This window comes from Marmota marmota, unplaced genomic scaffold (genome assembly GCF_001458135.2).
Source record: "Marmota marmota marmota unplaced genomic scaffold, marMar, whole genome shotgun sequence".
Taxonomy (NCBI): domain Eukaryota; kingdom Metazoa; phylum Chordata; class Mammalia; order Rodentia; family Sciuridae; genus Marmota; species Marmota marmota.
Genome location: NW_025999982.1, coordinates 11,358,876 through 11,384,808, shown reverse-complemented (window position 1 = coordinate 11,384,808; position 25,933 = coordinate 11,358,876).

Genomic DNA, 25,933 nt, shown 5'->3' with positions numbered 1-25,933 from the left:
GAGGAGGCCCTGGGCATTTCTAGTACCAGGGGAGCCCTCCTGAGACTTTGCTGTCCATGGCAGCATTACAAGTAGGGAGTGTCAAAATTACTTTTTTTTTTTTTTTTTGGTGCTGGGGATTGAACCCAGGGCCTTGTGCTTTGGTAGATGCAGGCACTCTACCAACTGCGCTATATCCCCAGCCCTTCAATATGACTTTTAAGGAGAAGCAGGAGATTGGAGTGGACCCTGGCCTCCTGCTCTGCCAAGAGCTTTCCCAGCTGCCCCGTAGAATTCAGTGCAAGATGGAATCAGAGGCCTGCAACCTGGCCTGGCCTCTGAGAAATAGTGAGGCTCCCCTAGGTATGGGAAGTGTTACCCAACTAGGTATGGGACTGTTCCCCAACTCCTAGAGGTGTTTCCCTCAAGGGTGGTGGTCACTGTGGCAGGAGAGGGCTGTGGAGACAGCTCCCAAAGTCTTGGCCTGCTGCTGACCATCAGTCAGGTTAGGCCTGGGGATTTGGAAGCCTTTGGTTTAGAACTGGGTTCTGCCACTAAGTAGCCCTGTGGTCTTCTATGAATTACTCAGATTCTCTGAACCTTAGTTAGCTTATCTATAAAATGGGCACAATTGTGTCCTGGTATCAAAGCATTCCAAAGTTTAAGTTAGTTGATTTTTTGAGGTGAGGGCAGATACCAGGGATTGAACTCAGGGCCCCTTGACCACTGAACCACATCCCCAGCCCTATTTTATATTTTATTTAGAAACAGGGTCTCACTGAGTTGCTTAGCATCTCACTTTTGCTGAGGCTGGCTCTGAGCTCCCAATCCTCCTGCCTCAGCCTCCCGAGCTGCTGGGATTTCAGGCATGTGCCACCACACCCAGCAAATTAGCTGATTTTTGTGTAGCACTGGCACGTGGAAGTTATTGTACAGGTGATTAGTTTTTCCTCTCCATTCTGGGCCTCAGTTTCCTTAACTAAAATGGGCACCATCTCAGCTCACAGGACTGAAATGAATTGTCGTTGCACATGGACATTGGCCTGTAACTGTCAGCATAATTGTCTTCTGTTCCTCTCAGCTTCCTCATCTAGATCTAGTGATCTTCAAGGACACTGGCTGGAGGTCCCAACACCTGCTCCCTCCAACAAAAGCACACACTCTGCTCCCCCTCCCCCACCAGGCATCATATCTCCCTCATTATCACACTGACATTTGCTTTGGCTCTTGTAGCAGTGACCTGTTGAAATGAACAAAGGCCGAGGAGGGAGGTAGCAACGAGGATGGCCAGGAGCCCAGCTTTAGAGAGAGCCGCAGGCGGAGGTGTTGGTCCACGAGCTGACCTCAGGCCCGAGAAATAAAGCTGACCATGCAGGGCGGTGGGTGTGAGGAGGCATCAGGACTAAGTCCTCCCGCTGAGGAGCCAGGGCTGGGGGAGGGGTGTTTGCATCTGGATGCCATCTGGACCAGGGCAAACAGCCGGGGCCACTTGAGGAAATGCCTGAGCACAAATCAAACCCTGCAAAGAAATCGTGAAGCCCTTGAAATGAATGTCTGACGGAGAGGAATGTGTCTGGGGTGCTAGGCAGGCTGGGAGATGGAACTGGGGAGCAAGGGCGGACGGGGGAGGAAGGGGCCTGCCTGGGAGTGTTGGGGGGCTCCTGAGATGGTGGTCTCTCCCCCGCCCTCAAAGTAGACAGGGAGGTGGGAACCTTTAGGGGGGTGAGGAGTGCAGGGTCCCAATTTGAGGAGGGCCTGCATTACCTTAGAATTCTGGGTCGGGCTCCCTATGCCTCCCACCACTTGTCAAAGCCCAGCCGCCAAAATGCAGCTGTCCTTCAGATCAGTGACATTGACATAGCACCTGCTGTGTGTGTGGCCCCGGGTAGAGACTCCTAGACTCTCAGAGATATGTCTCAGCATGGCACAGCAGCCGGGCCTTGAGGTCTGACAGAGCTGGTTCAGTACCCCCTTTCCTTAAAACAGCATTTGCTTGCTTCCATGACCCATTGCCTCCATGACTCCTGCAGCTCCGGAGTGTAGCCAGAGCTAACCCTGGCCAGCTTGGGAGTGTCGGGCTCCACATTAAGGCTGGTGACTTGGGGGAATCCCCAAGCCTCTGTGGGCTGCGGACTGCACCCATGCTTCGTGCATCCTGTAATGAACACTGCCCCAGCTCTGCCCCAACCCTCTCCACGGAGTCACCTGATGGGGCAATCCCAAGGAAGGGACCAGGAGACGCTTATCTGGTGACACTTGCAGGGCCTGCACACAGGACCCACCCATCACTCCCTGGGCACCAGGCCAGCAGCTCGCTTAGTGTGTGCACACGTGTGCACGTGTCTGTGCTTCTTTGTGTGCACCGTGGGAGTGTATCTGTGCACATTTTTGCATCTGTAGGTGTGCATGTGTGCTTCTGTTTACACAAGTATGTTTTTATGAGTATGTGTGTGTTTATTTGTATGTGTTTTTTTTCATGCAAATATGTGTATATATGCAAATATGTGACTATTTGTGTATATTATGCAAGTATGAATTTCATATTTTCGTATGTATAAGTATGTAAATATATACCTATATTGAGGAGGGCCTACATTACCTTAGAATTCTGGGTCGGGCTCCCTATGCCTCCCACCACTTGTCAAAGCCCAGCCCTCAAAATGCAGCTGTATATGATACATATGTATATGATACGTACATGTGTATATGATACGTGTATCTACATGGATGGAGCATACATGGGTTTTTCTTTGTAAATAAGGTGTGTTTATATAATGTGTTTTTGCGTTAATATGTTTGTAGGTGTAACGTATCTGCTCATTAGTGGCATGCATGTGTGTTATGTGTGTATATATAAAATGCAATCGTATCTATGTATGTATAGATATAATATGTCCATGTGGAAATGCATGCACATAATTAGCACATATGCATACAGTATATATTTGCATATTTGTGTGTGTAATGTGCATGATACGTATGTGCCTACACCTGTAGGAAGCAGCCCAGAACATTAAGAACAACCCTGGACTCACAGCTGAGGAGGGGGTTCAAACCCCTGGCCCCTAGCGATGAAGTCCATAGCACTGATTTGGCCTTTCTCTGCCTCCATAAGCCCAGTTGCCCTGACACCTATGGAGCCCCTGCCTTGCCTCCTACCTCTGAGGCCTGGAGTGGAGGAGCATGAGTGGGCTGGCCAGCCTGGGCAGCACTGTCCTGGCAGGCACAAGAGGGCCTTCCAGTCCAGCCCTGCCTCTGGGATTGCAGAGGATCAGAACCCAAGGCTAACCCTCACTCAACTCGTGATCTTGACACAGACAAAACTGAGCCCAAAACTGAGAGGGAAAGGAAAGACGTGGAGGAGATTGGCATGAAGATGGGCTCCCAAAGACCCAGAGGACAAGGTGCACACACACTCTGCAACGGGGAGAGCCAGTCCAAGTCCTGGCTCTGCCATGTGCTTGCTCTTGGATGACGGGCACATCCGGTTGCCTGTCTCCTGTCTTTTGCGTGGGATCAGAGGACCATGGTAAGGATTGAATTGCTTCACTGCATGGAAAGCACTGTGGTGCCTGGCACTGGAACGTCCTCAGTAGGTGTTAAGTTCTCACAGTGTCGTGATAAAATGCAAAGCCACTGAATTCGTACGTGGAAAATAACGCACAACAAAAAAGGCCCGGCATCCATTCCTGGGAGAATACAACGTTGTGCAACAGTGCAATCATAGTTTTCTCAATGGCTCCACCCTGGGTGTCAGTGTTTTCACAAGGTCATGTGCCATTCCCATGGGACCAGTATGACATGGGGACTGTAGGGTGGGTTGGGGGACATGTGAATTACAGGCCAGAGCAGCGGGGGACAGAGCAACAACCAAAAGAATCTGTCACCACAAGCGAATGCCACCGCTGCTCGGTGAGACTGCAGCCTGTAAGGAACCTATGTGACACTTTATGTGCATAAACAACTGTAATAAAGACTAAGAACAAAACTAAATCCATTTACGTGCCCCAGCTAGGGAACGTTCTTGTGTCTTGTGGTCCAAGTGTGCCTGAGCTCTAAGTGTCCTTTGGGCCAGTGTGGATACCTGTCTCAGCACAGGGCAAGAGGACAACAGCATAGGGTCTCCTGGAACAAGGGGTGCCCAGGGAGAGGCTGCTCCCTACCTAGGGACCACTTTAAGAAAGAGCCAAGGGGTGTCCCAGCCGCTCAGCTCTGGTTTTCAAAGAAGCTGGGCTAGGAACTATCATCACTGTCACTGCTCTGCTGACCCTGACCCTCCTCTGCACTGGCTCTATGGTCATCAATTTAAATGAATGGGTAAAAAGAAACGCCAGGACCTCAGCGAAAACACGCACGCATTTTCAGACGTATGTTCTGAGCCTTTTACTTGTTTATCCTCACACCAAACCTTCCATGGATCTGTTTTGATTTCCATATTAAAGATGAAGAAATGAGGCCCAGAGAGGTTAAGTAACGTGCCCAAAGCCATACAGCAGGACCAGGGCTGGAATTCAGCCAGAGTCCATAATCAACCACTGGTTACTCAGAAAGACCCGAAAAAGGAGAATGGAGAATGAGATGGCACACCTGGCTTGTTCAGAGAGGAGCTATAAGGAAGGAAAGGGCAGTACCCTGGTAGCAGCTGGCAGCCAGGCCACACTAGATGGCCTTGGTAGATGTGGCCAGGGGAGAGGCTGGGTTCCCACGGAGGCAGCCAGGGCCCTAGCAACAGAGTTGTGTTTGGGCGTCCTGGGCAGGGCCAGGTGGTTGGTAGGGAGGGCGGAGGCCAAGCCAGGGCCCAGAGGCCTGCAGATGCCGAGCTGCTGACTTCAGCCCTCAAATTGGTCTGGAGAGCCAGGCCTGGTTCCCACCACGAAGCCAGGCCTTGGCCCTCCCTGGGGCGTATTTTCCTGGCTACACTCATCTCGGGCACTCGGCACTCCACAAACACTCCCCCGAGTGCTCAACATGTGGCAGAAAGTGCTTCTGGGTCCAGAATGCTGGGCTTTGAATCTTGTCCCCTCCCAGTTGTGTGACCTCGCGTGAGTTACTTAAGGGCTCTTTGCTGGAGTTTCCTGTCTGTAAATGAATATCATAACAGCCTTGATCTCACAGAGTTGTTGCGAAGATTAAATGAGTTAGCACCTCAAAAGTCCAGTGTCTGTGCTCAATTAATCCAGCTACTCCTATGTCCCCTGTGAGGATCTTTTGGGACACTATTAAATAACAGTGTTGAGCCGGACTTGGTGGTGCATGCTTGGGAGGCTGAGGCAGGAGGATCACAAGTTCAAAGCCAGCCTTAGCAAGAGTGAGGCACTAAGCAACTCAGTGAGACTCTGTCTCTAAATAAAATGCAAAAAAATAGGACTTGGGATGTGGCTCCGTGTCCCTGAGTTCAATCCCTGGTACCAAAAACAAAACAAATTAAAAAACAGTGTTGTGCTTGAGCTTTACTTGCTTAATCTCTAGAAATGATAATAAGAACGGCCTCTCGGCCCTGGTGGGATTTCCATTCTATCAAGGGGAGCCTGGACACTACTCAACTAAGACATTAACAAAAGCATTGTGCCTGACTCTGGGGTGACTGACCATGATTGGTCCAATTGAAAACTGCTCTTTGGTGATGGGAGGGGGGCCGGCTAGAGGCGAGGCTCCTCCCGTTCTGCTTCCACCAGGGAGAAAAAGTTTATTTGAGGGCTCACCATTCAGAGCTCTTAGACCATAGAAGTCTGGTTCCATTCAAGGCTCGCCAGACTCATAAACTCCCTTAAGGAAGGGCCTGAGCGTCAGAAGGGAGCTGATCAATCCATGGGCCATGGAAGGAGGGCCACGGAGGCTTGGGGGCAGCTCCCTCATGAATACCTGGGAAAGGTAGGGTCTTCCATGGGTTGGGACCCTGACAAGCACTGAAGAGGACGGCCTGGCCTCTTGCCTCAGCATACTACCAGATGTGCCCTAGATCTTCAACCACAGCCCATGTGCATGCTCTGCCAGCCAGGCTCCCTTCTGTCCCTTCTGTCCCACCCTGGTGCCATCATTCATACTCTGGATTTTTGTTGAGCAACTATTTGGTACCCAGACACCATCCTGTGAGGAAGGAGACATCCCAATTAAATAGAGGAGGGAACAGAGGCTTGGAAACTTTCGTAAGGAGCTCGAAAGATGCAAAGAAGGGATTGGAAGCCAAGATGTCCAGCTCCAGAGCCCAGGATGCGAGTAACAGCCCCTGTTCATCTCCCCTCTGAGATCCTAACAATGGTGATGATCATCACGAACATTCATCATGCACTTCCTGTGTGCCAAACATTACTCGTAGAGCTTTACGTACCTCAACTCCGTCCATCCTCACATCACAGAGGGTAACAGCTTGCCCTAGGCCACACAGCTCTGTGTAACACAGCTGGTCTTTGAACCCAGGCGTTCTGGCTGCAGAGTTTCTCACGGTGGCCACCCTCCACCAATTCCCAGAGAGATCAGAGGACACAGGGAGCTGCTTTGCTACTCTTCACACACGGAGACCTGAGATACAGCATGAAGGTAAAGGCCAAGCTGCAGATTGGAGGCCCATGGAGGCCGCCATTGATAGGAAGGAACCATGGAACATAGGCCTGGTCGACCTTGGAGGTTGAGGGATCTGGGGCCTGACCATGGGAGGCTGAGAGTGGTAGGCCTGGGTGTGTGTCATGGTGAGTCCTGAACATGGGTGTGACCTCTGAGCTGTGTCAGGTCCATAGGACAAAGGCTGAGCCCTCTGGGGGGCGCTGGCTCACTAGCAGGTCTGGGGTTCAAGACATCTGGCTGGAAAATGTCCTTGAGGAGACCTGGAAGACGGGGTTCCCACAGCTACATATGGCAGCCTGCAGTTCCTCACAAAGCTGTTGGTGCCAACCCCTAACCCAGCCTCAGACCAGAGGAGGCCAGGAAATTCCATCAGAGAGGGGGCTGGGTCCTGGCTTCTAGGCAGCTGTGAACAGAAGGCTCCAGCACCCAGCTGACATGCTTGTTAAACAGTTTCCCCAGACCCTAACCTCGGGATGCTGTCTTATAGGAAGCCTGACGTGAAATCCTGGAGCCTATATTCTTGTTTGATTTTAAATTATTTTCCTATTTAAATTTTTTTTTTTTAGTTGTTGATAGACCTTTATTTTAATTTTTTATTTGTGGTGCTGAGAACCAAACCCAGTGCCTCACACATGCCAGGCAAGTGCGCTACCCCTGAGTCATGTTTTTGAAAAGGTGAAAGAACAGAGAAAGAAAGAACAGGAAGAAAGAAAGGTAGGCAGGCAGAAGACCAATCAGCACTGAAGAGACCTTGATGAAAAGTCAGTCTTCCTCCCAATCCCATGTTCCCTCCTGGAGGACGTCCCCTGGGGCCAACAATGGCCAGTCACTTGCCTACTTCCTGGAGATGTTTAGACACACAGAAGAGCCACATTGATGTACAGAGTGGCCTCATTCTTTTTTTGTAACTATTGTAAAGAAGATAGATTTTAAAAAACTTCTCAGCAAGTTTGTACAAAGAGCCAGTTGAGGGAAAGAACTGGTTGGAGAACTTCTTTGGAGCTAACAGCTCTAGCTTCAAATCTTGGTTCTGGCATTTAGGAAATTTAAGTGACCTTTGGCACCATTCATGACCTCTCCAAGCCTCAGTTTTCTTATACATAGAGGAAGAATAATCATGGTAGAGTGTTGATGAAGATTAGAAATTATAGCCAGTGCCTGGTGCATGCTGGGAGATAATGATGGGAGGGGGAATTCACACACATAATGCAGTCACATGAGGACAATCATAACGAACATTCCAGCAAATACAAAAGTTCCAAGATGGTCAAGGCTGAGACTGAATCCTTTCAGCTCAGCTAGAGGAAGAATTCAAAGAGCAAGGCAGAAGGGGCTGTCCCTGTGGACAGCGAGTCTCAAAGTCCTGCAGTCAGCAAAGTAACACCAGTGGACTCTCTGTTCAGGATTGTGCACCAAAGAGGTGACAGGCCCCATGAGATACCTTCTAGGTACTTCCCAGCTCTAGGAAATTCTGCGTGGCCATATTCTCTGAAGGCCAAGTGGGAACTTTCCTGGTAGGTCTGACAAGTCTGGCAGGCACCAGCTTTGCAGGATAATCTATTGTTAGTGTGGGTGGCAGGTGTTACCGGGCTGCAATCAGACCCCAGCCCTCTTCTGGCCCTGGCGCCCCCCACCTGTTAGGGACTGGGGCTTCCTTGGGCTCACAGCCAGACAAATCTTTGAAGAATTGCTGTTTTCAGTCACAAAACTAGCTGGGAAAAAAAAATTCTGTGCAAGTCTGAAAAAGTCAGGGAGGGTTGAGTCGGGCATGGGTTCAAATCCCAGCTTGGCCGTTTCCTAGAGGTGTCGCCTCAGGTGTACCATGTAATTTTCCCACGCCTCAGTTTCCTTGTCTGTAAAACAAAGCCTTCCTTAAAGTCACACAACGTCTGTTAAGAAACTTGCAGAGGACTTGTGTTCAACAGTCATCATCTAAGTTCACCATTTCCCACCTTCAAAACGGCCCGTGGTTGGGATCTAATTCACTATATTTGCAAATTAACTTTATATCCCCTGCTTCTGAGGAGTTGTCCCTGAAGTAGGGACACTATCAAGGAGACTTTTTGGTAGGTGAGTTCTGAATTGGTCTCAAAATAAAAATGGACTCTGATTGGAGTAGTTTTTAAATTGAGCACCTATTGTGTGTCAGACATGGTCTTAGGCTCTGGGGATGAAGCACATAGAAGGCATCCTCATCCTGATGAAGGGCACATTCTAGTGAATTATGCCAGGAGCAAAGTCCCAAGCTGGTAAAGGGACTTCCCCAGCCCCAGTCATACCCCTTTCCCTCCCCTTCTCCACTCTGAGATTAGGTCAGGCTTCCCCTGGCCCCAGGAAAGAGTACCCTAGCCAGTACTAGAAGTCACACTCCACTGACCCATGGGCTCCCAATCTGGGTCTGACCTATAAGACTCACCTGGGCCTGGCACCGCCTGATAAGGATTGTGGACACTACAGAGCACCCAACCCTGCCTGGGTCCTCTGTCCAGGCCCAGAGTGCTCCCTTCCAAGGGCCCAGCATGTTTCGTAGCCCTGACCCTTGAGCCCCTGAGCTACGTCTCCTCTTTTCTCAGACTGGGGCTTCCTTCACTCTCTCCTCCTCTAGGCCCTGCCCCTGGGGAAATGGAATGCCTCCCCATTTCTGAAGTGGTGGCCAACCAATTAAGGGCCGAACCTACAGATGCCCTGCTTTCCTGATGCCTGGCCAGGACTCTGTTCCCCCATGTGGGACCTCCTCCTTCTCCTAGTAACTGCCCTTGATCTTCTGACAGTCAGCTCTGCCCTCTGTTCCCAAGAGCGTGTTGGAGGCCTGGCTGCTAAAACAGCTGCTTCCTCATCTCAGGAAAAGGGCAGTTTAAGGACTGACACTTTATATCTCGTCCCTCCCTGGGAGCTATTAGGCAAGTGAGGTGTTTACTTTTTGAAGCCCTCACTGTTTAGCTACAGGATTAGTTCTAGCCCATTTACTCACCGTGTCCACTGGCCAAATGCAGCAACCAGAAAAGCACATCTCCCTTGCATAATAAATGTTTAATAATGATAGTTGGGTTTGAGCAGAAAATGTCAGTGAGCCTTTAAAGTCCAGTTACACTGCCCACACTGACCTACACAGCCTGCAGCAGGCCTGGAGCCTGAGGTGCCTCCCACGGGACACTGCCATCCTCTTCCTTCAGACTGGGGCTCCCTGAGCACAAGGCCGTGTCTCCCCAACTCCTTCCCTCAGTTCTACCTGTCCATTGGCGCTCAGGACCTCTTCTATCCAAAGTTGTCCTGGGCCCAGGCTCCAGGCTCATTTACAAACAAAGACCAGATCTGTGTCAGTGCTGGCAGATGTCACAGATAACCCCACTTGGCCCTTTAGGAATTAGTCTAAAATATACGATTGTATTTCAGGAGCCTTAAGGGTGTTTCTGAAACCTTGGGGCCCAAGACAGTTATAACATATGTCCATTTTAGACTTTGGAAAATAGGGCGCTATAATTGGAAAAGTTAGCACAGCCCTAAGTACAGGGAGCCGGTCCTTTTACATCTCAAATACCAGGTATTTAGGTGGCTTTCTTGGAACCTGGCATTAGGGACACGTGTGAGTGGCTCAGACGTATTTCTGAGGAGTGAGTGGGAGTGGCCGGGTGGGCAGCACCATCCCTGTGCCCCACGGCCTGGCACAGGGACCCCGGGCTCCCCTCCTTTCTTCCTCTTCTCTTCTGACCAGGGCTCTCTGGGAGCATGTGGTAAGCTGGGAGTGGCTGCTGTCTCCTGAAGCGGGCCAGGCCCTGGCTTCCTCCAGGGATGGAAAACGGGTCCCTGCTCTCCACCTGAGCATGGCAGCTGTGTCCCTGGGTGTCTGCGCCAGACTGTCCAAGTTCAAATCTTACCATTCCCACTCAGGCAAGTTACCTAACCTCTCTGGGCTTCTATTTCCCCATCTATAAAATGGGATGAAAGTTATAATGCCTACTTCCCAGGGTTGTTGAGATGATTAATAACAATGTACACAAAGCATTTCACACAGTGCCTGGCACATAGTAAGAACTCAATAAATGTTAGCTACTATAATTATATTTTAAAGGGTTAAAAAATATTCCCAAAGCCGACCTGCAGCAGACCTGGGACCCTGCCCTTCCTGGAGACCCCTCCCCCACCCGCCTGGACCTCCTGCTCTGATCCCGATGAGTGGATCTCGGCTCACATTCGTCCACTTTATTTCTCCACCTGGCCCTGCATGGGTATTCACGTGACCACTGATGATCTCCTACCAACACAGTCAGTCCTTGTCCTCCAAATACTGCCCTCAAGCTCCTCTATTAGGGACATGGCACCTCAGTCACTTTAGAGAGCAAGTGTGGCCAGCGGAACCCACAGCCATTCCTGGAAATACAAGTCAGAGCAATAAACCAAGCCCTGGTCACCCGGCAGAGGTTGTGAGGCTGCTGTCCCTCCTGTGCTTCCAGAGCCTCAGCAAGATCCCAGGTAGTGTGTTCATGTCCAGGCACGAGGAGACCTGCTGACCATTCTGGTGCAGAAAGAAGCACCACGGAGCTTTTCAGACTGTGTGCAGGGCCCTCGTCTACCCACTGTGTTTCAGTTATCAAGTGCTGCATAACAAAACACCCCAGTGGCCAAAGACCATTACTTATTTGATCATGATTCTGTAAATTGGACAGGGGTGTGGCAAGGACGGCTTGTCTTTGTTCCCTGAAGCTCAGACTGGAAGTTCCGCTTCCAAGTGGCTTTACTCGTGTGCTGGCAAGTTGGTGCAGGCTGGGGTTGAGGGCAGGGCCTCTGTTCTCCCCTGTGTGGCCTCTCCTTAGGGGGAGGTTGAGCTTCTCAAGATTGACACTTGGTTTCAGAGCAGGAAGATCCCAAGAGTGGGTGTTCCTAGATGACAGGTGCCACTAGGCAAGAGCTTACCAAGTCTTGCCTCCATCATGCTTGCTAATGTCCCATTATTCCAGGGAAGTCGCATGGGCAAGTTCAAAGCCATCGTGGGAAGGGACCATACAAGAGTGTGTATACTGCAAAGGACAGAGATCACTCTAATACATGTGGTCCCTGGTGCCTACTGTAACCAGACACACCATGGCAGCCGAGAAGTGGCTGTTCTATTGAGACACCCAATAGTGAGTATAATAGATTCAGTTTCTGGGACAAAATACAGAAGCTTTGACAAGATAGAAGCTGATCTTTCTCACAAACATTCGAGTAGGTGATCCAGGGATGACATGGTGACTTGATCATGTCAGGGATCCAGCCAGGCTCCTTCAATCTTGTTTCTCCACCTTCCAATGGCAGCTTCCATCCCATGGTCCTAAATGACTGCTCCAGCTCCTACCATCAGGTTTGCATCCCTACCAGCAGGAAGAGGGGAACATGAGAGAGTCCTCCCTTCTCACCAGCCCCTTGGCCAGCACCTCGTCACAACTGCATTTAACTACAAGGGCAGCAGGGAAATGTAGTGGTGGAGAGCTTTGCCTCCAACTAAAACTTCTATTTCCAAGAGAAAGAATAGGCACAAAGGAATGCAGGGTGGTCCTGGCCACCGGAAACAAGTGGCAACCCCAGGACATTGTGTCTGCCAATCTTCAGAGTTGAGAGCAACCATATTATTCACATTAGGAACAGAGGTTTTAAAAAACAGCTTTGAACTGTGGCTCCTATAAGGAGCCAGGGCCCTGATGGATTCACAGTCAGCCAGGACTTTGCTCAATCCAGAGCCAGCCAACTCCCTAGGGGCCAGCAGAGAGGGCCAGCACTTACTACGGTTTCTATCAGTTCATTGCCAATGGGCAGCTCCTGAGCATCTCCAGAGCATGGAGGAAGAGGGTTCCCTGAAAGACCATCTAAGTTCCAATGAGGACTCCAGGAACCAACGACCGTAGCCAAAGCACTGGACAAGTTCTGGCTCCCAGGGACTGGGATGTATATCTGGACTGCAGAGGCCAAGGTTATGGGTGGCATCCCATAGCCAAACCTGAACCCTGGCTTCAGAGAGCTCTTCTGGCCACCCCTTCCATCCACAGCTGGGAACAGCTGGCTGGAAGTGGGGGCGGCCCAGTGCAAAGCCATTTGGCTACTGAATAAAGGTTGACCTGCTAGTTGCGTGCCATCTCTGCCCACAGGGACGTTTCCTGCCTCAGCACTGCCTGCCTGAGACTCGCGTCTCTCCCCAGGCCTGGAGCTCTCAGTGCCACTGTCAGCTGGATGATCACTTTGTAACATGGCACTTAACAGGCTTTACCCTCCTTGATGGGAGGCGTCTTGCTTTGGAGCTAAAGTCACCCATAGGGCCTAGGGACACAGGGCAGGACAGGATCCTTAGCCTCTTAAAAGAACTATGGAACATTCTCACAGAGAGAAGTACAGGTACAGCAGCTCTGTCCCTGACTGGGAAGTGAAGGTGTGTGGAGAGTCAGCCCAGAATAAGGATGAGATCCAAGCCTGATCCAAGCCTCTGATCAACAAAGAGCATCACCAACATGAAGCCCACAAGCAGTACATGAGGGCTCCCGAAAACTCTGAGAGGTTGGTGCATTCCAAAGAATGGGCCAGACAGGAGAGGCCACATTCCGATTCTCCTGGCTAGAGGTCCCAGCTAAAGTCTAGTCCAAGTAAGGAGCCAGCCTGCGAGGGAGAAGGTGGCTCCCCAGAAACACTGACCAGGAAGCCATCCGAAGCTCCCCAGGCTCTCAGGACAAAGGGAAAAGATGTCCAGTGTGACATCATCCTCCTCGCACCCCTCAGCTGATGTGGACCGTGCACACGTGAAGGAGGCTGCTCAGGAGCATGCTCAGCCCGACCAATAACCCAAGCAAGGCAAATGCAAATAAGTTAGCAGGGACACCAATTCCATTCTTTAATTTTTTCTTTTTCTTTTCTTTCTTTTTTGTTTTGTTTTGTGTTTGTTTGTTTAGTAAAGTGCGTTAAACGCTGGGACATAAGAAGAAGGGTCCATCTGCCTCATGGCGCAGCTTCCTCTCCTTTGCCTCCTGCCTGACCCCGCCCCCTCACAGCTGATTGGGCCCTGACTTACAGGGTTCCAATCCATTGGCTTGGCTGAACCAATCAGATTCTTCCACTTCACAGGTTGCGCTCAGAGACACAGCAATGATAAGCTGGACGTTGGGCCTGGATTTGGGTCTTCTCTTTGGAACGCCTCCTGCCACACACACACACACACACACACACACTCACACATACACGCGCGCGCTCAGAGGCTGGTGTGCGTCTTGAGCACAAGTTGGAGGTGAGATAGGGCAGTCAAATGGGGACCTGTTCTCACTGGTTACTGACTGTAATCTTTGAACAAGTGACTTTGACTTCCCATGCCGCCATTTCTTCATCTGTAAAATGGGGATAGTTATAATTCTTATCCCAGAGGGTGGCAGTGAAAATTAAGACAATCGATACAGGCAATTGGCACAGTGCCTGGAAGGAAGTAAGACCTTAGAAACTGTCAGTGGTTATTGCTATAAGATGATGCATGTTCAGAGCTGGCGGCTCTTTAGGTTAAAAAAAAAGAAAGAAAGAAAGAAAGAAAAGCTGAGGCGGGGCAGACCGAGAAACAGAAATGGAAGGAGAAGAGAAAGCAGAGAAGCTGAAAGAAAGCAGGCCCCTGGAGGCTGGACACAGCTGTTTTAGCTCCTGTGGCCTCCTGGCTCTGGCTTCCCTGGAACCTGACTGTATGCAGCCCACAGTGTGGGCTGTATCCTTAAGTTACACCCACCTTCGTTTACTTTTGAAGCAGTCTGGCAAGCCACATCAAACGGCACAGAAACAGCTTTACCCGTCAAGCTGGTCACTTATCTTACAGAAATAATTATTAAGAAGGAAAAAGCCACATGCCCAAAGATGTCCATGGTAGCCTTATTTATATGAATGGCAATCTGGAAGCCATCAAATGTCTGGCCATCAGGGAGTAGAAAGTGTCTTGGATGGAATATTATGCAGCCATTAAGAATGATAAATATGAAGACCACACAGCTACACAGGAGTGTTTATGAAATAATAAGTGAAAAAGAGCAGAATACAAAATGATAGCAGACTCATGACATTGGGTTAAAGAAATGTGCATGTGTGTGAACAGGGACAGCTGGGATCACCAAAAACGATAAAAACAAGCTTATTCTTGGGCTATCTTCTCTCCCAGGCTCTTTAGAGGGAGGGGTTTCCCTTCCCAGGCACCCTGGAGGCACCCTGCTCCAGAAAGGAGAAAAATGAAGGCGCTTCAGACTCCCCATCCCTACGTCCCCCTCCTGCCAGCCCCCGCCGGCTCTCTGGGGAGAGGATGCTCAGGCCTTGGGCCACTGGTATTTTTAGCCATGTCTCCTGCCTTCCAGAGTTCTAGGGTAAAAATAGCTGGGGCGGAGGGCACAGCACTAACTTTGCCATTTTCTACCCCCCCTCCCCTGGACCAGGCGCCTTCTGGTCTTGGAGCCATAGCTTTCTGCTGCTGGCCTCTGGCTCTATCCCATCTCTGAGGTCTCAGTGGCCAGAGAAGAATGTTCTGGTCTGTACATCTTGGAGCCATAGAGCTCATGAGGGCCAAGTGTTCCATTTTATGGATGAGGAAACTGAGACTAGATAAGGGAAGGAATATATCAGGAAGTAGGTGGCCCAGACAGTCCCATCCTCACCCACACTCCCCTCCCCAGCACCCGCTTGTCCCTGCCCCCAAGTCCCCTCACTCCTCTCACTAACAGGAGGGAGGAAGACCCCAGTAATAGGCCCAGGATGTCAGCATGCGGTGAGGTGGGGCAGGTGACTGGAAATCATGAGCTGTGTCTTGGACTGCTGGCCCTAGAGGCTGTTGGCTGTGGGATTAGGGGTGGGTTGCTTTCTGCTCTCAACCGCCATTTCTGGGTCTAAATGAAGGAATTGGACAAAAACCAGCTCAAGCAATTTTCGATTAAATGAGCTGTGTCCTCCGTCCCAAGCTGGATTCCAGAGCTGTGAGCTTTCTCCATCTTACCTACCACAGCAGCCCTGCCAACCTCCCAGGAACCTGCTGGAAGCAGTGGATTCTCAGCTAACCATGTGGATGCCCACCTCAAGGGATATCTGTGGCTGATGCTGCCTCTCAGGCCAGCCTCCCCCAGCTCCAGGCAAACGTTGGAGTCTAGAGCTCATCTGTTGGGGCACCTTCTCAAGAAATGCAGGCTAATTTTAACACTAGCTGAAGCCAAATTTAATTAAGGAAGTAAATCTGCTAGCAAAAATAAATCCTACAAGTGTAGTTTTGAGGCAAAATACATGAGACTTGAAGATAGTCGACTGCTAGATGCCTGGTATTCCCTGACACCCTTACAGAACAGTAAGAGTTATCCTGGCAAGTGATCCAGGAGGCTGAGACAGGAGGATGGCAGGTTTGAGGCCAGCCTTGGCAACTTAGCAAGACTCTGCCTTAAAGTAAAAACAGAAATGGGCTGGGCATGTGGTAGAGAGCCCCTGGGTTCAATCCCCAGTGCTACAAATAAACAAAAGTTATTCTGACAAGAAAATAGAATCCAGAATAGAGCCCAATTTTATGTGCTTCCCATGTGGCCTCTGTTTTAGTCCATTTTTCTGTTGCTATAACTGAATTCCTGAGATTGGGTGACTTATAAATAAATTCATTTCTTATAATTATGCAATCTGAGAAATCCACAGTCAAGGGGCCGTATCTGATGAGGGTATTTTTGCTGATGGAAAAGGTGATGCACTTTCTTTTTTTCTTTTTCTTTTTTTGTTTTGAGGGGGAGGGGTGCCAGGGGTTAAACTCAGAGACACTTGACCACCGAGCCACATCCTCAGCCCTATTTTGTATTTTCCTTAAAGACAGGTCTCACTGAGTTGCTTAGCGCCTCACTTTTGCTGAGGCTGGCTTTGAACTCACCATCCTCCTGCCTCAGCCTCCAGAGCCACTGGGATAACAGGTGTGTGCCACTGTGCCTGGCTAGGTGATGCACTTTCAAAAGCACATTCAAGAGGCAGATCCAAACTGGCTGCTATGACACCCACTCTCTAGACAACCCATTAATCTATTAACGGATTAATCCATTCATGAGGGCAGAGAGCTCATGACCCAACCACGTAGCCCCACCTCTTAATAACTCATGATGGGGATTCAATTTTACCAGGAGTTTTTGGTGGGGACATTCAAACCATGACAGTCCCCACCTCTGTCTTCCTGGACATCGCTTATGCACCTGTCCTTGGCATAGGTCACACATGGCTGTGGGCCAGTGATTCCAGTCATGGGTTTTGCCTCCTGACCCAGTTGTCAGCCACTGCATCCCACCCAGCTCACAGATCAACAGAAAGGGCTCAGGAGACAAGTCACAACCCTGGTGTCAGCTGAGAGGCTGAGTTGGGAGTAGGTGGGCCAGTGGGTCACTCCACCCTGGGCCCAGCCTACTGGTTCTTCTGGAGTGTGTGTATTAAACTGTGCTCCTATATGTGCATGTGTATGACATTTGTAATCCCAGGTGTGCCAAGAAGGGTCCCAGGATGATGCTAAGTGTCCCCAGCACAGGGCTCCAAGCAGCCAAAGTCTGCCGCAAGTTAAGGACAGCCTCTTAGCTCTTTTCAATATTTCAGATGTTCACCTGGAAATCCTACCTGTTCCCCTACTTAGTTGCAGCCTCTGATTCAAATGTCAAACCTCTGCCCTTAGCTGGCACTTTCTCGGGGCTGCGACACTGGAAACATTGATTATCTCAGGAACAGGCAACCCTCATTAATAAAATGGGGAAATGGATCACAGCTTAATAAACCTGGCATATTGGGTAGACAAAACACAGGGACCCAGGCAGGGACACTAATCCTGGGAGTCCTGGGACTGAGGGGGATGGAAGCCCCAGATCAAGGACTCAGGAGAATTCTGAATCAGAATGCAGAGGTCTGGGGAGCTGCAGAGGCTGGAGGGAGCTCTGCCTGCCACCATGAGTCCTCACACCACATAGATGGCCTTCCGTGTCTGAATCCAGAGTGGAGCTGGGCCTGGGTAGCCTGTGGGGGGGGGGGGTCTGGNTCTCATTCATAGTGTGTTCCTTTCTCTCCCCCTCCCTCCCCCTCTCCTGTACCTGTAGGAAACACCAATGCAGATGGCTCCTTTCATGTCTCTGGGGATCAAAGGGTTGGCTTTGGAAGAAAGACAGGCTGCCTGAAAGCCACCCAGGCCAGAGCCCAGTCTGCACAAAGCACTTTCCTGCTTCTCCTGAGCTGCTCCCACCTGGTAGTGAGAGTCCACACCTGACTAGCCTGTCCCCCTCCTGTCCCCCAGCGTCCCCAGCACATGCACACACACACACACATCAGCAGGGCCTTTGCCTCACGCTCCCTTGAAGCACATGCTTCTTGGCTTCTGTTGGATAATTTGTCTGTGGAGTGTGTGGGCCCCGCTGGGTCAGGCACTGTTATGTCTCAGAATAATGAGAGAGAGAGAGAGAGAGAGAGAGAGAGAGAGAGAGAGAGTACCAGAGATGGAGGAACACTCAGACAGAGGGGAAAAAGAGAAGCAAGGGGCAGGGGAACAGGAGAAATAGACAGGGAGACCTGATAAGCCACAGAGGAAACAGGAGGCAGGCGAAGACCAGGAGGTGAAGAGGTGGATGAGGCATAAAGGAGGGGTGGATTTTTTAAAATACAGCTCAAAAATGAAGAGGGAAGAGCTAAAATGGGGAAAGAGGGAACACTAGGACTGTGGAGATGGCCCAGGAGCCGCAGAGGGACTTCCCCAGCCAGGCATGTGCGTGAGGCCTTGGCCTGTCCATGCGGCTCTGCAGCCCCCCGTTCTGCATGACCAGGGCTGCACGCACCCAGGCTCCCCTCGGTCCTCACCCTCACTCCTGGACGCCCCCCACCCTCCGAGCTCTCACCCAGCCTCTGGGATGAGGGTCTGGAGCCAAGAGACCTGGAGTGGGGAGGACCAGGCACAGCTCTATGGCCCCGCCCACTGTGGAGTGAGGGCTGTGACCCCCACTCCCTCGCTAGAGCCAGAGGGAAGGTGGCCAGAGGGCAGGTGGTTCCCAGGATGGCTTCTCCAGGTCTCACCCCCCCCTCCCTTCTGCCAGGTCGTGAGGCATCACAGCTCATCTGTGCCCTGACCCCAACTTAGACCTCCCTGGCCCTTCACCAGCTCAAAAATGGAAGGAGCTGGACCCCATTCCCACCTGCCACCAGCTGGCTGGGCGACGGGTCCTTCATTTTCTCCCTCTGACCCCATTTTCCTTATCTGTGAAATGGGAAGTAATCACAGCACCTGCTCAGAAGGTGGCCATGCACATTAGATAGACAGAGGTGCCCGGGTGCCAAGCACAGGCCTGGCACACAGCCAGTGAGAGGCTGAAGTGGTCCCTGGCACGGCTGTGGCCAGCGGCAGTAGCAGTGGTGGTGCTGGTGGCTGATGTGGAAGAATCCTGGCCCGTGTGCTTCACAGTGGCTTGGTAAGGCTTATGAGAGTGAAAGGATGGGAAAAGCGTCCCCACCAGCGACACCCGGGTCAGGGCTGCTCCTCCACCCAGGCCCAGCGCCAGGGTACTTTTAGAGGCCCATGAAACTTTTTTTTTTTTTGTTTAAGTCTAAAGGAAAAACTGATCTTTTAGTTCAAAGAAAATGCTTCCTCTGCAGTATGAATGTATTTGTCTTTATTCCAACAAGTTGTAAAATGTCATGAAGAATTTTTTTTATGGAGGCAGGGACCCACAATGGCAAGATGTCCGTGACCCCCCAAAGTCATACCAGGACTGGTCACTCCTGCCGGTTAGTGAGGAGCAGTACAAACGCTCTCCTGATGGCCTTAATAGACATAGCCCTGACCAGAGGAGAGAAAGCCCTTTTGGGGAAGTGAGTCTGGGGAGTGGTGGGACAGAAAACGGGGGAGAGTGAGCAGAGAGGAATGTGAGAGTTGTAGCCCCTGCACTTGGGGAGGCCCCAGGCCAACAGGCAAAGAGTCTGATACCAAGAGACCCCAGCTAAGGGGCAATACGTTCCTGTCCTCAGGGAGCCCGTAGCTCATAGAAAGAGAAAATATAAAAAAATAGAGGAGGCAACTGGTGTCCCTGAAGGAACCGTTCAGGAAGTTGTGTGGCCAATGGAGAAGCCGGGAGAGCTCCCAGGTTGCTCTCTCGGGCATCTTAGTGGAGATGGAGCCCCTGGCAGAGAACAGGGAGAGACATGGAGCCTGGTATTAGAGGGAGGGTTGCTGGCACCACTGTCAGAGGAAGGAGCCAAATGAAGAGGGAGGGTTGTGGGTCTGGGTACTTCAGGGTCTCAATGTCCAGCCAACCCCTGGAGGCTGTGCCCAGACCTATGGCCTCCACAGACCATGGTTGTCCCTAGGATATCTCTGTCAGAGCTGCAAGGGACACAGGAGTCACTCCTAGTGCGGTCAGGTAACCACACTCCCCAGGTACCCACCCCCCCTACCCAGTGCCCCTACAGAATTAAATTACCATATTGGAAATAGCAAAGTAAACACCAATAGGTAAAGTGCAAATTAAAGTCGCTTCTCCCAGATCCTTTATTTATAGACCTGAGCTCAGCAGCCGCGCCCTCCTGGGCAGGAGCCGTAGGAACAGAGCAGGGCACCTGCCCTCCTCGCCCTCCTGCTCCAAGGACATGGGTCTTCCTTCTGGCAAGGGTGGGGGTTTGGAGGGGCAGGAATCCATACAAGGGGCCCAGCTCCGTGCACCTGGTGTCAGGTTGGAGAGATTCTGTGGGACAGGTCATACCAAGAGCTGACCCCTGCACCGCAGCCACTGTTCTGAGTGCTGTGCCCTTAACTTCATCTCCACAAGACGCCTGTTATCTGCTTCCTTTCAGGGACTGAGGACACTGTGGGGACACTGAGGCACAGGGTGGTGACCGCATTGGTGCCAAGGGTCCCATCAGGAATTTGAACCCTCAATCTGTTCTGCTAACAGCCATGCTATGCCATTTCCCGCTCTGGGGGCTTCTCCAAGTAAGTCAGAGCCAACTCAGCAGCCCTGGGCCTGCCCACCTGGCACCTCCCTGGTCGCCTGTGGTTTCACCAAGGGAAGCGCCGGGCTCTGTGCCTCGCCCAGCATCGGGCAGGTGGACCAGCTCAGTTAAGCCTCTCAGGGGCTCACAGCCCCCCATCCCCGGCCCAGGCCCCACAGATGAGGGCTGCAGACCGAGGTCACGGGACTGTGTGCTCCTGCACGCCATGCCAGCCTGCGACACCAGCCAGCTGGGGCGGAGCCTGACCTTGGCCTTGTTGGCATGGCGCTGAAACCACGGAGCACAAGGCCACGGATGGTTAGCCACAGGTTTATTAGCGGAGGGAAGACGCCGGGCCAGGACCAGGAAACCACACTTCACCCAATTTGCTCATCCCACCAGACCTGGGAAGTCTGTCACCATCTTGGCGGCCGGGAGCCAGGAACAGAAGCTGCGGGCTTGGCAACAGGGGCCACGGGAAGGAGCAATGGCCACATTTTGTCAAGACAAGAAAGGGCTTGCCAAGGCCTTATGCTCTCAGCCAATCAGCCACACGTCCGAGAGCAGTTTCCAGTTAAAAAAACCAAGGGACACCACCAGCCTGACCCTTCACAAATATCTCCCGCCACTGGGCAAACACCACAGGCTAAAAATAATCCCCGCCCTGAGGGGGCTGACTGGAAGCGCTGGTGGAGGGCAGGCGGCCCAGGGCTTGGGCTCAGCTTTGCTCCCGATGGACACACACCTGTCAGAGGCCTCACCTCTGTTGCTGGATCAGCCAACAGGGCTTCCTACCTGTTTGGTGAGGAAGAGGGGAGAAGGGCCCCAGTAGTTAAGGATCAGGAGGCAGCAGCTGGGCTGGGAAGAACCTGGATTCTGTCATCTCCAACTGTGCCACCTTGCAGAGGTCACTTTCCCCCTCAGGGGCTCAGCTTCTCCCTCTGCACAGTGGGGACAGCAATTCTGCCCAGTCAGGGAACAGGCACCGTATGAATCCGAGAGCCACGGGCTACCCTTCTCCTTCAGACCTATAGGGACAAGAAGGCCTGGCTGAGTCTCGGTGGTTTCTATGGGTCCAGGTTGGCGCTAAGTCCTTCCCTGGATCAATTATTTGGGCCCTCATGATTACCTTGATTGGCAGGTACTAAGGCCAGTTCTATCTCACGATTGAGGAGACTAAGACACAAGAGGTTTGGGCACTTACCCAAAGTCACACCTAATGAGTGGCTGACGCAAGACTTGAACCCAGGCCTTCCGGCTCCGGAGTTTTTACCACACTAGACGCCATGTGACATAAGTGGCATTGGAACAGTGGAAATAAACAGGGGTGCTGTGTGTCAGCCCCGAGGACCCCCAAGAGCCCACCTGTCCTCAAAGACACTCTGCTAGCAGCTAGAAGGCAGAGTGAAGAGGGCGACCCCTCATGCCCCTCCATCTCTGCCCCTCCCTGGGGCAGCCAGGCAGAGCTGGGAAAGCCACAGGCCAGCTAGTGGGATAACCGATGTGTGGAACGTGCCCTGGTCACAGTGCCCTGGTGGGGTGGGGGTAATGGGCTGCCAGCCATGTGGTCCCCAGCCCACGCACTGTCTGGCCGTCTGGGGGGTGGGATGGGGGACCCATAAATAGCAGGCCTCTCACCGGTGTTGGGAATAGAAACCCAACCCAAACAGTGTGGTAAGTCCGGGCTTTCCAGAGCAGCCGCAACCCCCAGGGGCCTGGAGGCGACTCGAGGGCCCCCTTCGAGTCTCCTAAGGATCAGGTCATCTTGGGGAGATAGCCCAGCTGGCCCCAATTCCAGAATCCTTCATAGCATGGGAAGGAATACAACAGGTAATATTTATTGAGCACCTATTAGGTGCCTGGGGCTGTTCTAAGCGCTTTATGTGTATTGTCTCAGTGAACTTCACCACAGATGGATGAACAGGACTGTAGTTCAACCCATTTTGCAGACCAAATCAAGGCAGAGAAGGGCAAAATCACATGACGGAGGTCACACAGTAAATAGTAAGATGAAAACCCAGGCCCTGATTGCCCAGCGTCTCTTGGGCCTGGGGACACAGACCTGTCACATTGGGTCCTGTCCTTGAGGTCGTCTTCATCTTGCTGTGGGGGAGCCTAGCACCCAAGGAGAAGATAAGGTGAGTGTTAAAGGCCTGGGCTTTGAAGCTCCTGTGTCAGTTTGCTCATGAAATGTGAAGCCTCCTCCCACTGTGCAGAGCCCTGAGGAATAAGGAGCCCGGGACCCCTACCAGGGCTGATTTGTTCCTGGACCCCTTCAGTTCTTCAGGGGGAACACGGAGGAAGTGAGGAGTCCCCAGGGCCATTGTGAGGGGTGCATGGAAGCCTAGAGAGGTAAGTTCTGAGGGTCTTACCCCGCTGCCACCCACTCAGGGGCCTGTCTAGGATACTTAGATCCACAGAGGAAATTCATGTCAACAGCTGATCCCTTTTGAGATACTGACATCCTCAGATACCTCTTTCCTTACAGACCCCACCAAACTTGGGGCTGTATCTGTGTTTGCCTGTTCCTGGTGGCTGCCCTCCCTCGGGGACCCTCCTCAGGACTCTCATGAGCACTGTTTTGCTGGCCTGGTGAAGGCCTTCATTTCTCGTCTCCTTCCACGGAACATTGCCAGTGGCCAGAAGACATGGAAACACCTGAGCAGCTGTCCAAATGTCTCTGAGTTCTTGGAATGAGGAAGCCTGTATACACGTGGGCCACGGGCGGGTGACAGCTTGTGGCCTGGATTCTGAGAGCACAGGTAAAGGGTGCCCACCACTCCCCTGGAAGGTCAGAGGTGGGGTGGGGAGACCCCTGCCAGGCCCCCTGGGCACTCTCAGAGGAGAAGCCGGCAGGCCTAGGCATGGCAGGGGTCGAAGGGCTGTCAGCACTGAGCCAGCAGGGAAGGGAGGCTTTCCCAGAACTGGCTTTGAGGAAGAGGATGCAGCCCAGCAGGTCTCCCTCCACCCAGATGCCCAGCCTGCCCGCCCTCCTCTTCTAGGCTGGCTCTCCACCCTGTTGAGGCCTGTCTGTCCAAGGGAGTAGGCTGTGGCGGTCTTGGGGCTCTCTAGGGAGGAGGATATAGTGAGGGAAAGAAGGTCTGGGCCCTTCTTAGTGCCCCAAGTCCCCTGGGCCGGGTTGGGCTGGTGGTGGCACAGAGATCCAGAAGTCATGTTCCTCTCCCCTTCATCCATGTGCCTGGTACACAGAAGATGCTCAGTAAATCGTATTCTGAGTGTGTGACTATCCAGGGGATCCGGGAGGTATTTGGGAGGAAACTCTGGACAGAGTCCAGAGTCTGCCAAACTCTTCTGCGCTTCAAACTCAGGCCAGGAGAAAAAGGGCATTGCTTCCCCCAAGCTCCAGAGTTGAGGGAAAAGAAATGAGGATGAAGCGGCTGTGGATGGAGCGGCCCAAGGAACAAGAGGAGACTCGGCCCCACCCTGAACGGAGCTGGGGCCCAGCTCTCTTGAGGTCACTGACCGGCTCAGCTTCCAGGGGCTGGGAGTGTGTACAGTCAGGCTGCAGAGCCCAGGGCTGGAGGACCCTGCCATCACCCCCTGGCCCCGCCCCTGGGGTGGAGCCTTTGACTCACATCTTGGCTCTGATCGATTATCCAGAAGGTATTTAGGGAGCACAGACCACCTGTCCCATGGATCTAGGGCCAGATCTAGCAGTGAACAGGGGGCCACGTGGCTGCCCTTGTAGGGTTTACGTCTCCAGAGATGACACTGGTGAGGGGGACTGAAGCAACTGTGGGAGCAACACAGGTGTCTACAGGAAGAGCCTTCCAGCCAGAGGGGACAGGCAACAGCACAGCCCGGAGAACAGACCTGCAGAGGAACAGAGTGGGCTGGTGAGGGGACTAGCGACAGGAGGGAATGCCAGGCTTGCAATGCTGCTGTGCTGGGAAGAGACCGAGGGGGTGAGGGCTGAGCAGGAAGCCTGGAGAGGGACTGTGTGACCTTGACCTGAAACTTGGCCTCTCTGAACTTGAGTCCTCCGCTGTGAAATGTAGGGGTCATTGAGAGTTTTAAACTCTTCTAGGAAAGGATCAGCTGAGAGGGGACGAGGACTCAGTGCTTGAAGGGGGATAATGTTCTTTTTGTCACCTTAGTGTGGGACTCTCTAGACTCACCCTGACAAGGATCTCCTGCCCCTGCTTGAATTCTCCTGGACACAGGAGCTCTCTAGAGAGGCCTGGGCTTCTCACAGAAGCCAGTTGTACAGGGCCTGCTATTTTCTCCAATGTGCTCTCTGACAGCCAGGCAGGAAGTCCCCAGGGGGACACTAAAGGGCCATGACCAGGATATGCCAGTGACTGTGGCAGCTGCTGCCAAGCGTTGTGTCCTGATTTAAGGTTTTGGCCAGAGGCTGGCCTAGGGCAGTACTGGCCTTGCAGAAGGGGGTGGACAGCAGAGCTCTTCATGGGGCAGGGAAGAGGTGGCAGGTACGGGGTGCCAGGGGGAGGGGCACGGGGTGCGTGTGGATGTCACATCTTCACAACTTCTCTCTATCCCACTTCTAGTGTCCTGGGAGGATCCAGAGAAGCCTGTGCTGGCTGGAACTTCCATTCCTCCACCTCTGTGCTCAGGCAGCCAGAGCCCCTGGTTCTTCCCACTGATTCCTTATGGATGACCCACTGTCAGTCTTGGTCCCTTTGTAAATGCTACTATAACAAAACACCCAAGACTGCTAATTTGTAAAGAACAGAAATGTCTTGGTTTGTGGTTCTGGAGACTGTGAAATTCAATAACAGGGTGCTGGGAGTGCTTCTTACTGCATCATCCCATGGTGGAAGGCAGAAGGGCAAGAGAAGACCAGAGCAGGAGAGCACAAGTGGGTTTTAACAAACCCACTCCCATGATAGCAACCGTAATCCATTCCTGAGAGCAGAGCCTACATATCCCCCGACACCTCTCATCAGGTCCCGCCTCTCAGCGAGGCTGCATTGAGGATTACTTCCAACACATGAACTTCAGAAGACCCACCCCAACCACAGTACTGTCCTGCACAAATATATTAGACTTTGTGTTGGACAGGGCCCTCCAGACCCCAGAGTGACTCCTGCCTTGGATCAGAAGCACTCTGTGGCTGACGACAAAGAAGGAATGGGACTCCTCTTGACCAAGTTCCTGCTCTAGCCAGGCCCTGGGTAGGGGCTTTGCTCATTCTTCCCTCACAAAGGCCTTCTATGGAGGTGAGGTTAGTGCTGCCCCCAGCCCTCTCCATCAGCCCAAGTGCCTTCCCCCACTTCTGTGGCTGCCTCCTGGCACTTCCTTGGGTGACTGCCCTCGGGCTATGGGAGCTGCTTTACCCCAGAGCCAGAAGTGACTGGAAGTTTGTATTTCCCAAATGGCCCTTATTATAACTGGTGTATGGGAGCACGAGGTCCCAGCTCCTTTGCCTGCATTGGGTACAACCTTGAGGCACCCTGGAGTCCTGCCACAAGAC